At 42.6% G+C, this 16,533-nt stretch overlaps 1 protein-coding gene across 4 annotated transcripts in view; it reads left to right on the top strand.

Moving 5' to 3' along the window:
- The window catches only part of IL13RA2 (interleukin 13 receptor subunit alpha 2), a 774,005-nt gene that overhangs the window by 532,026 nt on the left and 225,446 nt on the right, over positions 1–16,533 (top strand). The window lies entirely within an intron of this gene.

The following is a 16,533-nucleotide window of genomic DNA, read 5'->3' as shown; positions in this document are numbered from 1 at the left end:
CCAGGGGGCGCGTTTGCTGAGTGGTGCAATCCGTCACCTCAAGCCCCGCTCCCTCCCTGCAACACTCTGCAAACGTGCCCCCTGGCACGTTTGCAGATGGGGAAGTAATTCCCCTTGAATACTGGGGGTCCCTGGGGGCCAACTAGCCCACCAGGTACCTCCAGTAAGCGCCACGGAGCAGCCTTGCATAGTGTTATAAAAAGGGGCGTGGCCTCATTACACCTCCCTGCAATGCAGCCCCCTGGCGCATACTGGAGGTTCCTGGTGGGCTAGTTGGCCCCAGGGACCAGTATGCAAGGGGAATTAGTTCCCCCTCTGCAATTTGAGATGTCATCAGTGATGTCCTGAGTGATGTCACTGACCATGTCATGAATGATGTAATATGTGACGTCATCAGCTGTGCATTGCGGGCGCGCGAGTTATAGTTAGCTGAACTAACTATAACGGGGGAATTTCACTGGTTTTGTATGAGTGAAATGACCAGCTAACTATAACATGTGTGAAACCTATGTTTTTTTCAGTGAAAAAAAATAAATATATTACCTACTGGCGGTCGCCAGTAGGTATATATAGTTAGGATTTTTTCTCTATGGGATTTTTGAAAATTCTATGTCTAATAACTTTGGCGTTTGTGGACGGAATTGGCTGAAATTTTCAGGAAAATGGCACATTTTGTTTCTGAGTAGCCCTTGAAAATTTGGGGGGGGTTCGTCAAGGGGGGGCCGAGAAAAAAGGGGGGTCCCAAAACGTGTTTTTAACATTGAGTTTTCCATAGGGCGGTTGGCCTCACTTTTAGCCCGAACGGCTGAATGGATTTGCACGAAACTTGGCAAAATTGTAGGGACTGGTAGCCCGATGTGCCTTTTGTAGGTCTCAATATATGTGCTACAGTGGATTTTGAGAAATTAACGTTTAAAAAAAGATATATATCTGTAACAGCGGACCGGGCAGCGCTCCAGGACGCGTACTTTTCGCGCAACGGAGCTTTGTGAAGCGAAGCTGATTGGTTCTCCGGCGTCTGTCAACATTCCAAACAGTCCGTAGCGGCCGCCATCTTGTCTCTCGGTAGGATCGAGAGACAAGAGGAGGCCAAAGCGAAGGGGCAAATGACCATAAGGGGGAATAGTAGATCCTCGCTGACCCCCTACGTTTGATGTGGAGGTTTTAAAAGGGCTCCGCGGGGCAAAAAAAAAAAATAATAATAATAATCGAACGGCTGAATGGATTTGCACGAAACTTGGCAAAATATTAGGGACTGGTAGCCCGATGTGCCTTTGCTAGGTCTCAATATATGTGCTCCAGTGGATTTTGAGAAATTAACGTTCAAAAAAAGATATATATCTGTAACAGCGCTCCGCTTCGCGTACTTTTCGCGTTACGGAGCTTTGCGAAGCTGATTGGTTCTCCGGCGTCTGTCAACATTCCAAACAGTCCGTAGCGGCCGCCATCTTGTCTCTCGGTAGGATTGAGAGACAAGAGGAGGCCAAAGCGAAGGGGGAAATGACCATAAGGGGGCATAGTAGATCCTTCCTGACCTCTTAGGTTTGATGTACCATTTTGTCAAGTTTGGTGTAATTCCGTTCAGCCATTCAGGCTGTAGACGTATGTAAATGTCCTATGGAAAATTGCATGGGGAAAACACATTTGAAAGTGTTGAAATTTAGAACCAATTAAAATGTTACTTTGGTTTTGTATTTGTGTGTGATGAAAGTTAATTGGTTATGTATATATGTCAAATGAGAGGAAACCACAGCCATTTTGTGATACTACTGTCTGAGGTACATTTGTGAGGAATTTTTGGTGGTGAATTTCTGGTGTTTGATTTACACAGTACTAACACTTCTGCTACTTTTAAAAAGGTGAGTTGTTAATTTGTAAGGGGAACTATGTTGTACACTTGAAGATAATTTGAAAAATGTTTTCTGTTATTTATTTGCAGTCCTTCTGTTATACTAAATACTTGATAAAGTTAGTTTTATATTATGTATTACTAAAAACGATAAATGAAAGTGATTATTTTTTTCTGCAATTTACAGCAAGCAATTTCAAAATAAAATGGCTCACAATAAAGAGACCGTGGCAATTTCTTTTGAATTGTCCACTACATTGATTGAAATTGAGAGCACCAATAATGAAATATTGTCACAAGGAGGACATGACTTGTATGATTCCATTAGATTGATTGAAATGGACAGCACCAAGAATGAAATATTGTCACAAGGAGATGACTTGAATGATTCCACTACATTGATTGAAATTGAGAGCACCAATAATGAAATATTGTCACAAGGAGGAGATGACTTGTATGATTCCATTAGATTGATTGAAATGGACAGCACCAATAATGAAATATTGTCACAAGGAGGAGATGACTTGAATGATTCCACTACATTGATTGAAATTGAGAGCACCAATAATGAAATATTGTCACGAGGAGATGACTTGAATGATTCCACTACATTGATTGAAATTGACAGCACCAATAATGAAATATTGTCACAAGGAGGAGATGACTTGAATGATTTTTTTGATCAATCTCTTGATGGCGAATTTATCGAGTGTTTGGAGACCATAGAGTTACAAGAATCATCATTGGAGACTTTTAATGAGGACATTGCTGATGAGGACATGTTACTAGTTCTTTCAAATTTAGAAAATTCTGAAGAATAAATTTATATTTAGAAATCAAAAATTGTTTGAGACATTATTCATTTTTATTTTTAATTTATGAGGTTGTAGCGAAGTGATTGTAGTATAAAATGAGACTTATAGTATAGAGTGCAACATTTTTATGTTACATGGTAAGTTTACTCATATTTACTTCCCTTCTGCCACTATATTATCTCCAATGTGTATTTGACATCTCTTCTTCATCTCCGGCCTCCTTTCTCTCACTGTGTGTCTCCGATGCATCTTATCGCTGCTATTTTGTGTAATTACAGAAGAGAGTAAAATAAAATAGTTCGGAACGTGAAAAGGGGGCAAAGTAGAGTACTCCTCACCCCCTAGGCCTTTTTAGGCGGTCCCAAAAGGATCAGTTTTTGCTTTCCTGAGAGATTATGGTATGAGTTCCATATACCACAATAACTTGCATTACAACATGCAAGATATCTATCTCCTATTACCAACTTTTGGAGATATTCGCGCTAAGCGCGAATATCTCCAAAAAGTAACACCTGCCCTGAGCAGTTCTTAGCCATGTTATGCAATGGGAGGTGGATAACATGGCTAAGAGCATTAGCTCGGTAATGTATGAATATCGCTGAGTTTTTAGCGATATTCATGCATTGCGGCCGTTTATTATCGCATTTGTGATAAACCTTGATAATAGCAAGGTTTATCTTCGATAATTTCTGATGATGCTTAGCGGTAAAAAATTCGTTGGTAAGCATCGTTAGCGATAAATATCGCTTAACTTTGGTAATATGCCCCAACGTCTGTTAACTTCGATTCGAAGGAAATGAGGAAGTGTTGAAAAACATTGTCTGCGCCATCTTGCCTTTTTTGAAATGCCACACTTTTGTCGTGCACGGCAGCCATTTTAGATGTCTTGACCAGACCCACTCTCTGCACGCTGTCGATTCGTAGCATGGCTCCTCACCCTCGCAAGCATCTTCCCCAGGCACTGGTCACCCCCGCTCTCTGTCTTATGCATGGGCAATAAACCTCCCCCCATCTGCGCTGCTCTTCCCTGAGAATCACACTGTGCCCGCCCGACACCTCCCTTTCGCCCTATTCACTACCGCACCCTCTGACACTCCTCTTCCTCTGTGTCCGATTGTCCAGGCTATCAGCTAGCCCTGCAGATGTAGTTTATGGCCCCAGCTGTAAAGAATCACCCCTCTTCAAAGGAGTTATAGTAGATCAAGGCCCACACCCGATGAGATCCGTCACACCACACGTGTTCCTACTATCTGAAAACTATCCTGTATTGTGATTGGGGAGGGGACCGAGCCTGAAGCGGAAGATTCCAGGAATCACTCTTTGTACATCAAAGTTTTTACAATTATGTGTCACATTAAAAATATATAGCACTCCAACAAAGTAGTAGGAATATAAAACTTTAATAACATATAAATATATACAACAAAACAAAAACAGTAAAAACATTTAAACAACGAAGAGACCGTGGCAATTTCTTTTGAATTATCCAATAGATTTATTGAAATTGACAGCACCAATAATGAAATATTCTTGTCAGTAGCGGTCTGTTGTGCGAATAGTTCCAAGGCAGCAGAACGCGCTGAAATCTAGATGGCACGAAAGTGATGTCTAGCAAGTTGCCGCCCAGCAAATAACGGCGTGGGGCGCCGCGGGGGTGGGTGAGTCCAGTAGGCACCACAGCTATTCTTACCGGCATTGCAGAATTACTGCTGGGGACAATGCCTGTGCTGTAGCAGGGTCACAGCAGAAACAAAAAGGATTCTGTTGAAGATGTTGTTGGTTTTCAATTTGAAAACAGTTCTGGTGTCAACTGCTATGTTATTGTAGTGGTTAATGTTTTGTTTTCTCTAGAAAATGTAAAAGAGGGGGAGGCAGTCCAAAGTTCCGTTAAAAGGGCAAAGGAAAGGATCGGTGGTTTGAACTATCAGTCAAAAAGGGGAGGGGGTGCAACAATTTTTCCTACCGGGTCACACTGTGCTTTCACCGGAAGTGAGGTCTGCAGGATTCTAGTAATTCAAAGTGAGGCTGGCGCCGACGTCCCGCGGATACAGTTTCGTCACTCCACGGGTGATCATGGCAGTCATTCCCCATCGGGGGTCGGAGACTCCCGCGGCTCCTCTAGAATCTTCAAGGTCGTGGAGGACTACGGTGGTGGAGTCAACCAGTGACCGGGCCATTTCTTTATGCTGGGCCCGCTCTTGCCAGGTCGACCGCCATTTTGAGAGTTCGGTAGCTACTGGCGATCGCGGGGTCAAATGAGCGGACGGGCTCCACCCTGCCGGGCGAGACGTTGCAGCATGGCCACAGTGGAAGAACCCTTTTCCGGGCGCCTGGAGCGCTGAGGGTGCAGCTGGGAAGCCTCCACCTGGGGAGGCGGGAGAGGCCTGTTCGCACCGTCTCTCCCTCCCAGTGCACCCCACGGCGTCTCGCTTGAGATTTGTTATGGCCGGACCAGGCGATGAGGACGAGGGGGGGGGGTCGGAGGTATGTGCAAGACATCCCCCCCCAGGGTTGTTGCAGCAATTATACAAGAAAGAAGAAGTGTCCCGTCCGTCTTCGGGCCGGGCTTCCGGTAGATGTCGGCCGGACGCCCCTGGCTCTGGCCCCATGAACGGGTTTCTTGGTTTATTGGCTGCAGCCGGATCCCGTCGGCCTCGGCCCCCCGACCGTTGGTGGCCGGACCGGAAGAGCATGTGGCGGGACTACCTGCAACTCTCAAGGGCCACCGCGGCCGGACTGGGAGAGAGAGGGGAGGGTCGAGGAGACATTCCCCCCCCCTGCAACTGTTCAGCGTTGTAAAGGCAATCCCCTGGCCGGGTCCCGCTGGTCTCGGCCTCTCCTCCGGCTACACCCTACGTTAGGATCTCCTGGCCGAGGCGTGGCAGCAGGACCTGCCTTATATGGGCTGCTCCCGGCTGGGCGTAGCCGGAACCCTGCCCCACCTTGGAAGTTTCCAGAGTGGGGGCGGATGTTCTACTGACTTGCATTTTCCCTAGTCTATCGATTTTTTTGGCGTGGCAGGCGGTGGGACAGCGAGGGGTGATTTGGTTTCTCTTACTGTTTTTATGGTCTCTCACCACTGGCATATTTCTAAAGTTTTCTTGTTTCTAGGACATTAATAGGTTTTATCATTACGTTATGTTATCGTTTCTTTGTTCGTTGTTTAATAAAAGTTCATGTTCATCAGTGGCCTACTGATTTTCGATTTCCTATTCTTTTCTTTCCAGGTTGTTTCATGCTAAAGTTTCTGTTAACAGGATACAGTGATCACTTCGTTATTATTGCATATGTCCTTTTCACTAGGGGTGCTCTCTGGTCGGGCCAGATGACGTATGTCTAGTAAATGGTCCGGGTGAAACAGGTGCATCAATCAGTGGGGAGTAGATAGGCATGACAGATTACAACGGGGGAGAAAGGTCCGCATTACGTACCCTTTCACTACTTGCAAAGATTTTCCTACGTTTATTTGCAAACAGGGAATACCTGCAAAAAGAACTAATTCCCAAACAGTCAATGTTCGGACAATCAATAAAACAATGAGGAATGAAATAGGTACGACGTGTTAAAGGCTTGCGTTACCTACCCTTCACTATCTGCAAAGGGAGAGAGAATATTCCTATTCTTCCTCGTTTGCAGGCAGAGAAGATCCTTAAGAGAACCAACTTCGAACAATTCAATGCTCGATTCAAACAATCAACAAGGGGTACTGTGAACACAAATGAACGCCGCTTATGTACATACGCATTGCTATTTTCAACAGGTTGTTCCTAATGTTTCTATTTTAGCGAGGTCAAAAAGAGATCCCATTAGTGGCCTACTGATTTTGCTCGATTCCTTTTGTTTTTTTACACGGTTTTTCGCTATCTGCAAAGACTAAACAGAGTATTTTGACTCTGTGCTTGTTTGTAAATAGAGAATGAACCAAAGAGAACAATCAATCAAATGGAGAGAGAAGCAGGCACGACGGATTACAAAGGGGGCAAAGGGCTGCGTTAACTACCCTTCACTATCTGCAAAGAGAGAGTACTCCTAATAGAAATGAGGGGTGGGGGGCAGCATTCAAAGCAGATCAGTGTGCATAAACACGAAAATGTTTTTACTTACCACGTACTTGACATTCGACAGCTTATGATATTTGCTATTAAAAAACCATTGAAATTCACTGAAAAAACCATAGGTTATAGACCATATATAGTTAGGAATTAGCATTTACAAAACCTTGAAAATTCACTGAAAAAAACATAGGTTATAGACCATATATAGTTAGGAATTAGCATTTAAAAAACCTTATTTTACTCACCCAAAACCATTGAAATTCCATATATAGTTAGTTGCACTAACTATATATCGCGCACCCGCAATCCACTGCTGATGATGTCACATATTACATCATTCATGACATGGTCAGTGACATCACTGATGACATCACTGATGACAACATCCAGTGATTATGTGTTTCTGTAAAGTTTAAATATGTTTTACATATTGAAGAATGAGTGGATGTATAAGTGTCTGAATGAAGGTTTTAGTAGGTGCGTGATTGACTGTATGAGTGAGTGATTAAATGCGTCTTACTGAATGCACGGGTTAGTGACGAAACTGTCTGAAAGTGTGCATCAGTATGTCTGTTGTTGTGCAAGCTGCTGCATGTGTTGATCAGTAGCTATATAAGTAGCTATATGGGTTATTGATTGGTTGCACAAGTATTTGTATGGGAGACTGAGTGTGTGTATGGCTGGCTGGGAGGTGTGTGACTCTGTGCAGATCAATGTGTACTTGTATCAGTGATTCTATAAGAGAGTAACTATGTGTTAGTATATGTTTCAAAAATGTAAGGTGTTCTGTGTTTAACTGTATAGATGAGAAAATGGAAGTGTGATTGATTCTTTTCAGGACTGACTAGGTGTGTGAGTAACTACATGGATGAGTGGCAGAGTGTGAGTGTCTGTATAGGTGTATGAGTGCATATGATAGTGTTGTAAAGATGAGTGATTGTATGTATGAATGATTGTATGAGTGAATGTGTGTGTAGACATAGGAATCAGTGAGTGCGTATGTAGTAACTAGTATTGGTGTGTCAATGGTTTCAAAAATGATACTCTCTATTTAACACTGGGTGTAACGGAGGTTATATTACAGTGTGAGGAGATGCATTGTATTATCACATGAATGATATCATCAGTGATGTGATCATTGATGTCAAGTGAGATGTCATCAGTGATGTCATTTGAGATGTCATCAGTGATGTCATCAGTGATGTCACTGACCATGTCATGAATGATGTAATATGTGACATCATCAGCAGTGGATTGCGGGTGCGCGATATATAGTTAGTGCAACTAACTATATATGGAATTTCAATGGTTTTGTGTGAGTAAAATAAGGTTTTTTAAATGCTAATTCCTAACTATATATGGTCTATAACCTATGGTTTGTTCAGTGAATATATATATAGGTAGTTATAGTTAGGACCTAGTTTCCATTCTACTTGAAATTACTTTGGCGCCGGTCGACCAATCTTCACGAAATTCTTCAAGAAGATGGCCTGCTCTGCTCCGATCCTTCCCTGAAAGTTTGGGGATGATTCGTGAAGCGGGGGCCAAGAAAAAAGGGGTGTCCCAAAACATGTTTTCCCCATGCAATTTTCCATAGGGTTCTTTAAGACGAGCTACAGCCCGAACTGCTGAACGGAATTACACCAAATTTGGCAAAAAGGTAGAGTTTGGTTTGCAGATGACCCTTTTTGTTAAATGGTGTAAATCTGTGCAGTAGTTCCTGAGAAAATCAAATGTAAAATCATAGATATATCTATGGACGAAGTACCGTCCAAGGATTATACGCGTACCCTTACGAGCACGAGCTGCTTGCTAATTGGCTGTCAACTGGCTGTCAACACTCCAAACCAGAAGTGTTGGCAGCCATCTTGTGCCTCGGTAGAAGAAAACAGAAAAGAAACGCATAGAAACACCCTGACCCCCTAGGCCTGCTTAGGGGTTCCTACAAGGACCGCCAAGGCCAAAAAAAACATATTTTTTTAAACCGTGGGATTCGCGTTGGGTATGCGTACCCTGCCGATACCAAAAAAAACGAAGCGCAGCTCCCGTGCTTTAATGTTAATTAGCCCGCGGGGGGGGGGCAAATCCCAGGGGCTTTATAAAAATAAAGTGGGGGGGCCCAATCCCTCCCGCATCCCCGGGGACCGCCACCCCCCCCAGCCTAAATGTACAATGAGGAGGGCCTCTAAGGCCCCCGAGTCCCAGGGACCGCCACCCCTTGGGGCTTTAATATGATGTATGCGGGGGGCTCCCGGCCCCCCACAACCCCGGGGACTGCCACCCCCGGGGCTTCTTTTTAAAAAAAACCTGCGTGGGGAGGCTCAAGTCTCCCCACACGCCCCATGGACCGCCACCTCCCCAGGGCACTACCTATTCATATTGGGGGGTCGGTGATGGACCCCCAGCCCCAAGGACCAGCACCCCCTGCGCGGCCCTCCTCCTGGAGCCTTGTGGTGGCCCTGGGGACCGGCACCCCCCAGGGCCAGCTCCTGCAGTGTCCCGGGGTGCCCACCCCCGGGACAATGTAGTTTGCTATGGTAGGGCGGGAGCCTCGCGTCTCCCGCCCTCCCATAGCAAACTGCTTTGGTCTTTGGCGGCAGCGGACCCAAATCAATCAAAAATGTGCTGCCATCCGTGGCCGGGTCGACCAAAAGTATTATCAACAAAGTTGCCCCATAGGTGGAGGCACGGCCCAGGGTTGCTTGCATTATCACTCATGTCCTCTGAACAATTTGTAGTCACCAACGCGTTTCGGGCCATTTGCCCTTCTTCCTGGGCGGAATTAATTCAAATGAAGGCAACCAACCACCAGCGTTTTCCTCTCTTATTACATTTCCTGTCAAGTGATCAAGTGAAATTAATTATGGGACTGATAGTTGCAAACAATCAATCTCCAAATGGAGTGCTGCCAAACAGTCCATTCCAAAATTAAAGCCAGTTCAATAGATGATTCACCGTGAGTAAGTGCATATCTGAGCATCCCTGTTCCGCACTCCGCACGTGATCTTTGGCTGCAGCGGACCCAAAACAATCAAAAAGGTGTTGCCATCCGTGGCCGGGGTCGACCACAAGAATTATCAACAAAGTTACCCCATAGGTGAAGGCACGGCCCAGGGTTGCTTGCATTATCACTCACGTCCTCTGAACAATTTGTAGTCGCCGACGCGTTTTGGGCCATTTGCCCTTCTTCCTGGGTGGACTTAATTCAAATGCAGGCATCCAACCACCAGCGTTTTCCTCTTTTATTACATTTCCTGTCAAGTGATCAAATGAAATTAATTATGGGACTGATAGGTGCATACAATCAATCTCCAAATGGAGTGCTGCCAAAAAGTCAATTTCAAAATTAAAACCCGTTCAATAGATGATTCATCATGAGTAAATGCATATCTGAGCATCCCTGTTCCACACGACGCACGTAATCTTTGGCGGCAGCGGACCCAAAACAATCAAAAAGGTGCTGCCATCCGTGGCCGGGGTCGACCACAAGTATTATTAACAAAGTTACCCCATAGGTGGAGGCACGGCCCAGGGTTGCTTGCATTATCACTCACGTCCTCTGAACAATTTGTAGTCGCCGACGCATTTTGGGCCATTTGCCCTTCTTCCTGGGCGGACTTAATTCAAATAGAGGCAACCAACCACCAGCGTTTTCCTCTTTTATTACATTTCCTGCAAGTGATCAATTGAAATGAATTATGGGACTGGTGGTTGCATACAATCAAGCTCCAAATGGAGTGCTGCCAAACAGTCCATTTCAAAATTAAAACCAGTACAATAGAAGAGACATCATGAGTAAATGCATATCTGAGCATCCCTGTTCCGCTGCCGCCAAAGATCACGTGCGGCGTGCGGAACGGGGATGCTCAGATATGCATTTACTCATGACGAATCAGTAACAAGGGTGACCCCAATATTTTTAGAGAACATAGGATTATAAACCGTACTGTAAGAAACAATTCACTATAGATAATAAATCATGCAAACAAAGGAGAAATTGGTCTAAAAACTGTATTATGATAATTAGTTAATAGGCCAAGGTAAATGTTGAAGTAGGCACACAACCAATACTTTTTTACTGCGATTCATTTATTCACGGCATATTTTGTCTTGCAACATCTTTGAATTATATCAATCAAGTAATATCAAAAAGGATCAAGTACTCACAATTAAGTGAAAAGAACATGCAGTCACTAGTGTGCAATACATTAAATAATTTAATTGCAGTAAAAAATACCGGTTGTGTTCCTACTTCAGCATTTGCCTTGGCATATTAACTAATTATCTGGTTTAAAAGTTTTTTAGAATGGTTTCTCCAAGGTTTACATAATTTGTTATCTATAGTGAGCTATTGTTTCATACAGTACTACATACAAAATAGTATACAACATAAATATCCATCAGCAGTAGCTCACAGCGAATAGGGGAAAGTGTTAGGGAAAAATTAAGATGGTCACAGAAGAATAGCCCGGAACCTTGGAGTAGCACTCTCTTACATCTAACCAGGAACACATATATTATAAACACAAAAACTCATGCAACAATCCCTGCTCTTGTTAGGTCATCCTAAGCCAATGGGGAAGGATCATCCGATGGTCTGCTGTTTCTTCCTTCATTGCCATGTAGACGTATGAAGACTTCAAGGTGCTTTCTACAAGTGTCAACTTAGTTGCTAAACATTAATGTGTGTTAGATTCACTCTGAGTTACCATGAGAACCCTGCAGTCCAAATGATTAAATATTCAGTATTCCACTGCATAACAATGAACTATTTTAAAGCAGATACATTCTGGTTGCAATGTGCAGAATTAAGTCATGAGATTCACGTCTTCATGCAAGCATTATTGTTAAAGACACCAGCCAGTATTCAGCATTGTGAATATGTGACAGCTAGAATCTTAACTAAATATGATCGGAACATGTAGTTTAGGGAAAGAAGAAATACATTTTAAAGTCAGCACATTCTAAAGAGATGAAATATTTAAGCAAGTCAAGTGTGAATCATTTATCAATATATTATTGCACAGTTCAGCAACTTGTCAAAGCATTTATTTATTATAGAAGACATTTAATTAAAAGATAGAAAGGTGAAGGATAAATGAGGTCTACTCTGACCTAGTAATGTAATTACGAAAAGAAATCACGCTACATGGTAATTTGCACATTTATGAAAACGGCACATTGTCCCACATTTCATTCTTTTAGGCATTGTTGTATTAAAGTCTAGTGTAAATTATGATACTTATTTTTAGCTACATTTTCCTGCTCTGTCAACAGCAACATACAAAATCACAGGACACATATTACACACACATAAAAGGGGAAATATAATACACTTTGGCTAATTAGATAAACAAAAGTATATGCTATACACAGAATTTCTTTATTTTGTATGTATATAGCGCTAGCTAGACCCAAAGGTATCAGAGCGCTTTACATAAGATGCCGATCATTCAATTGAAGTAAACACATATATACAGATCAAGAAAAACTTTGTACTGTCAGAGTAAATACAATATGAGGCAATTAGCACATCACAAGATAGTGGCAAGAAGGAAATAGAAGATTATTCAGCAATCAAATGACCTCCTTAAAAGATCAGGAAGGATTGGGAGTGAAATTTGGGAACATAACTCAGATTGTTAGGGATTTAAGGAATGTGTTAAGCAGTAGGTATTGAAGGTCCCATTTGAAGAAGGAAAAGGATGAGTTGCAGTGGAGATCTCTAGGGAGTGAGTTCCAGATCCTGGGAGCATTACCAGAGAAAGAGCAGGTCTGTGAAGATTTCTTTTTCAGTTTGGGTGGAATGAGAAGAAGTGCGTTGGAGCTTCTCAGAGCCCTAGCTCTTCCTGCTTTGGAAAGTTTGGCACCAAGGTAGATTGGGTTGTGGGCATGCAGGGCTTTATGTGTAATGCAAGCAGTTTTGTAGATACATCGTCCTTTAATGGGAAGCCAGTTGATGTTCTTGAGGGCCGGTAAGATGTGCTGAAATCATTTAAAACCTGTTAGAAGTCATGGGGCTGAGTTAAGGACAGTTGTAAGGGGGGAAAGGTTGGATTTCGGAGTTCCTGTGAGGATGGCGTTGCCTTAATCTAATTTTGAGAGGACAAGAGACTGCACTACCAACTTAAAATCATTGAACGGAATAAAAGGTTTGATTTTTTTGATGTGATTAAGAGTGTACAGTGCCACTTTAGCAGAGTTGTTGATGTGGCCCTTCAAAGACAAATTTTTATCCATAGTGATGCCCAAGGACTTTAACAGAGTTGGATAGTGTAAGAGAGCAATTTAGTGCATCAAGGTTCGAGAGCCAGACTTGTATTGGTACAGGGTAGTTTTTCAGTGTGAAAAGTAGTAGTTCAGTTTTGTTGGGGTTCAACTTTAAGTGATTGTTGTTAAGCCAGGTTTGTATCTTGATTAGTGTTTCGTTCAGATGTATGATATCATTAAGTGATTTAATGTTTTAGTACAGTTGAGTGTCACCGGCATATAGGTGGTATTTGACCCCTGCTTGGTTTGGAATAACAGCCAGGCGCTCCAAGAAAAGATTGAAAAGGGATGGGGAGAGAATTGAGCCTTGGGGAACACCCTGAGGCACTTGTGTTTGTTTTGAGCAACAGTTATTGATTTTTATTTGTTGTGAGTGACGTTGAAGGTACGATGAGAACCAGCTTAGGACTGCGCCATTGATACCATTGCGGTTCTGGAGTGTCTCGATTAATGCTGGGTGATTAACAGTATCAAACACTGCTGGTAAGTCAGGTAGGATTAAGAAGGATGTGTCGCCTTCATCCAGGGATCTGCGAATATCGTCTGAGATATTGAGCAAAGCAGTTTCAGTGCTACAACATTTTCTGATTCCTGATTGGAAGGTGTATAGGAGGTGGAATTTCTCTATATGTTGGTTGAGTTGTAGAAGAACGCATTTCTCCATTGTTTTGGCTATGTTGGTGCAAGGTCTTAGAATATTGAGGTTGTTAGGGTCAGCCCCGGGTTTTTTGAGTATGGGAGTGATTTGGCCTAGTTGGAATGAGGTCGGTACATGTCCTGAGGAGAGAGATGAATTGATTATTTTTGTCCAAAATGGGGCGATGCTGTGGTTGAGGTTTTGTACTAATGAGGATGGGAGGGGTCACAGGTATGAGATGTGGGCTTCAGGTTTGAAATTACATTGAAGTCTTCACTTTCTGACATGAGTTTGAAATCAGACCAATTAGCATCATTTTTCGGTTGAGGAAGATCATAGTCTACATTCGTTATAGTTGGGACCAATCGGTCATTAGTTAAATTTGGAGTGGGGGCAAACGTGGAGGAAAGTGAGACAGTGGGGTGGGTAGGAATGAAAGATGGATCATCCTCAATTATCAATGACTAAATTGGCAATTTCTTCACAGTGTTCATTGGAGGCTGTTATTTCTAGAGGGGACGTAAGGGTAGCTTGTTATTTGATGATGCTGAAGAGCTCCATAGGTCTGTGCTTAGCGCATTCAAGTTGGTTGTGAAAGAAGATGGCTTTTTCTCTAAAGATGTGTTTCTTATATGAAAGTCTTGCAGATCTTAGAAGAGAAAGGTGCACTATAGAGGGGAACTGTCTCCAAGTCCTTTCTGCTTGTTTAAGTTGTCGCCTCTCATTGTTCAGATCGAAGTTGAACCAGGATTGCAATTGTATTTTTCTAGATTGTTTTTGTTTGAGCGGTTTACTTGGTCGAGGACATAAATCATTGTATTGTAGTGGGCGGTGAGGTCCTCAGCAGTGTGAGCAAGGGGATGAAACCATAACTGGGCCCGTACCCTGGATTCCAATTACATTACAGGAATTTGTTTGATATTCCTAACCCAGTGTGTAGGTTTTTTGGAAGGGGGTGTGTTTGCTTTAAGGATGTTCTTGATATTAAAAAGTATGAGATAGTGGTCAGATCAGTTGATAGGTGTGATGGATTGAAGTGAGATCAGAACAGTTTTGCTGATCATTGCATCTAGGTTGGAGCCTTTACACTAGGTAGGTTCATTACAGAGTCGTTTGAGGTTATTTAAATAAAGAAGGTTAGTTAGGTAGCAAACAGTGTTATCTTCTTAGTTATTCCATTGAAGTCGCCCAAGAAAACGTCTTTCGAGTCCGTTAGGGAGAACCGTGTTACTAGGTCGGTTAGTTCCTCAGAGAAGAGGGTGCAATCACCAGCTGGGTGGTAGATGTTATGAAGTTTGATAGGAAAGGTGCCTTTGGTTGCAAGTTCAACTCCAAGGCATTCGAAAGTTGAGTATTCTGAGGTCCTTAGGGTAGTAAGCTGGTTTCCTTCCTTGTGTATGATTGCCAGACAGCAACCTAATCTCTTTTGTCTATCCTGTTGAATAACGGAATATCCGGAAGGAATGAGCAGGTTTAGAATGGGTGTTGAGAGTTAATCGAGCCATGTTTCAGTGAGGAATGCAACATCTATATCCTCATCCAGTATAGCGTCTACAATATCTGTGGCATGTTTAACTGCTGATCTGCAGTTTGAGAGCATGCATGTTAGTAGGCTAGAGCTATTGATTGGGGTATGAAGTGCCTGAATAGTGGTATTTTGAGCAGGCAGCTTAGACGAGGTGCACGTTCTAGGGATTCTATTTGTGCCCATGATTACTGGGATAGTGGACAGAGGAGTGTGATTCATATTTTGCTTCATAGTGATGTATGAATTTAAGAGAGCTTCGGCTTCGGAATCAGATACCCATCTGCAAGCTCGTTGGGGTCTGTAGGATGCACGATTCAAGGGAATAGTGGTTTAGTAGGGATGTTGGCTGGTAGCTGCAGAATCTATACATAGAGACAACTTTTCCCTCCTATGAGTATAGTAGTGTAAACTTGGCCTGGATAAGAAGGTCCTTTTTTACATGTGAAAGGTCTGTAGCTAGTTCTATTCACTTCAGGATCTGTGAAAGTCTATCCATGAGGTTTCTATCTCTCAAATGAAATTCATTATTAAATTAATAAATTAAACAAATTTATTGTTGATGAAACCTTGTAGTAGACAGTACTGTGACATCACATGACTTTTTGTTCCCACAACATTATTGCTGATGTTTTGAGATGAAATACTTCTAGACTAAACATTATAATTAATAAAGAACTAAAGAACTACCATCTTTTACCACTTTGCTAACATATCACCACTGTAGTCATCCAACCCTGATGCCATTCCCACAAACCTTGTCAACCACAACTGGATCACCAAATTTGGGGCTACGTTTTGCTTCATGCCACATTTTCTGATACTTACCATATCTTCAACTAACATTTTTCTAGAATCAAATTTCTGACTTTGTTTACTCTGTTCCTGCTCTGCTTTGGTATTCATCCTATTTTCGTCATTTTATGATTTATGATCAAACAATATCTTCTCCATCACAAGATCCACTTAAATTTTTCAGCAGTTTCCATTGTCTAAGTAGGCCACAACCTTCACACAGATTGTTTTACTTTCAACATTCGGAAAGATGAATTTCCTGTCACCGAATGAGGAGTGCTGGAATAGAACCTCAACACTGTTCTAATTGCACTCAAACATCAGACTGGTTGATGATGACCCATTTGCACACTCACCCACCACTTTGTTCATGTGCTTGACCAAACCATTAGTTTTAGGATTTTGGGGAAGATATAGTGAGTTCTTCAAATGTTTTACTCCTAATCGTTGGAGGAACACTCACAAGCTGCACATTCACAAGCTGCACGTGATTGCCAGGCAATAGTCTTTCTGGAAAAACTTCTCTAGAAAACATATCTTGCATGACCTATATCATGTTCTTGGTGTTTGGTTCTGCAAAGAATCTC

The sequence above is a fragment of the Lissotriton helveticus genome, chromosome 4_1, assembly GCF_964261635.1.
Source record: "Lissotriton helveticus chromosome 4_1, aLisHel1.1, whole genome shotgun sequence".
Lineage (NCBI taxonomy): Eukaryota > Metazoa > Chordata > Amphibia > Caudata > Salamandridae > Lissotriton > Lissotriton helveticus.
Note: the sequence above shows the minus strand (reverse complement) of the source record. Positions and strands in the feature narration are given on the sequence as shown.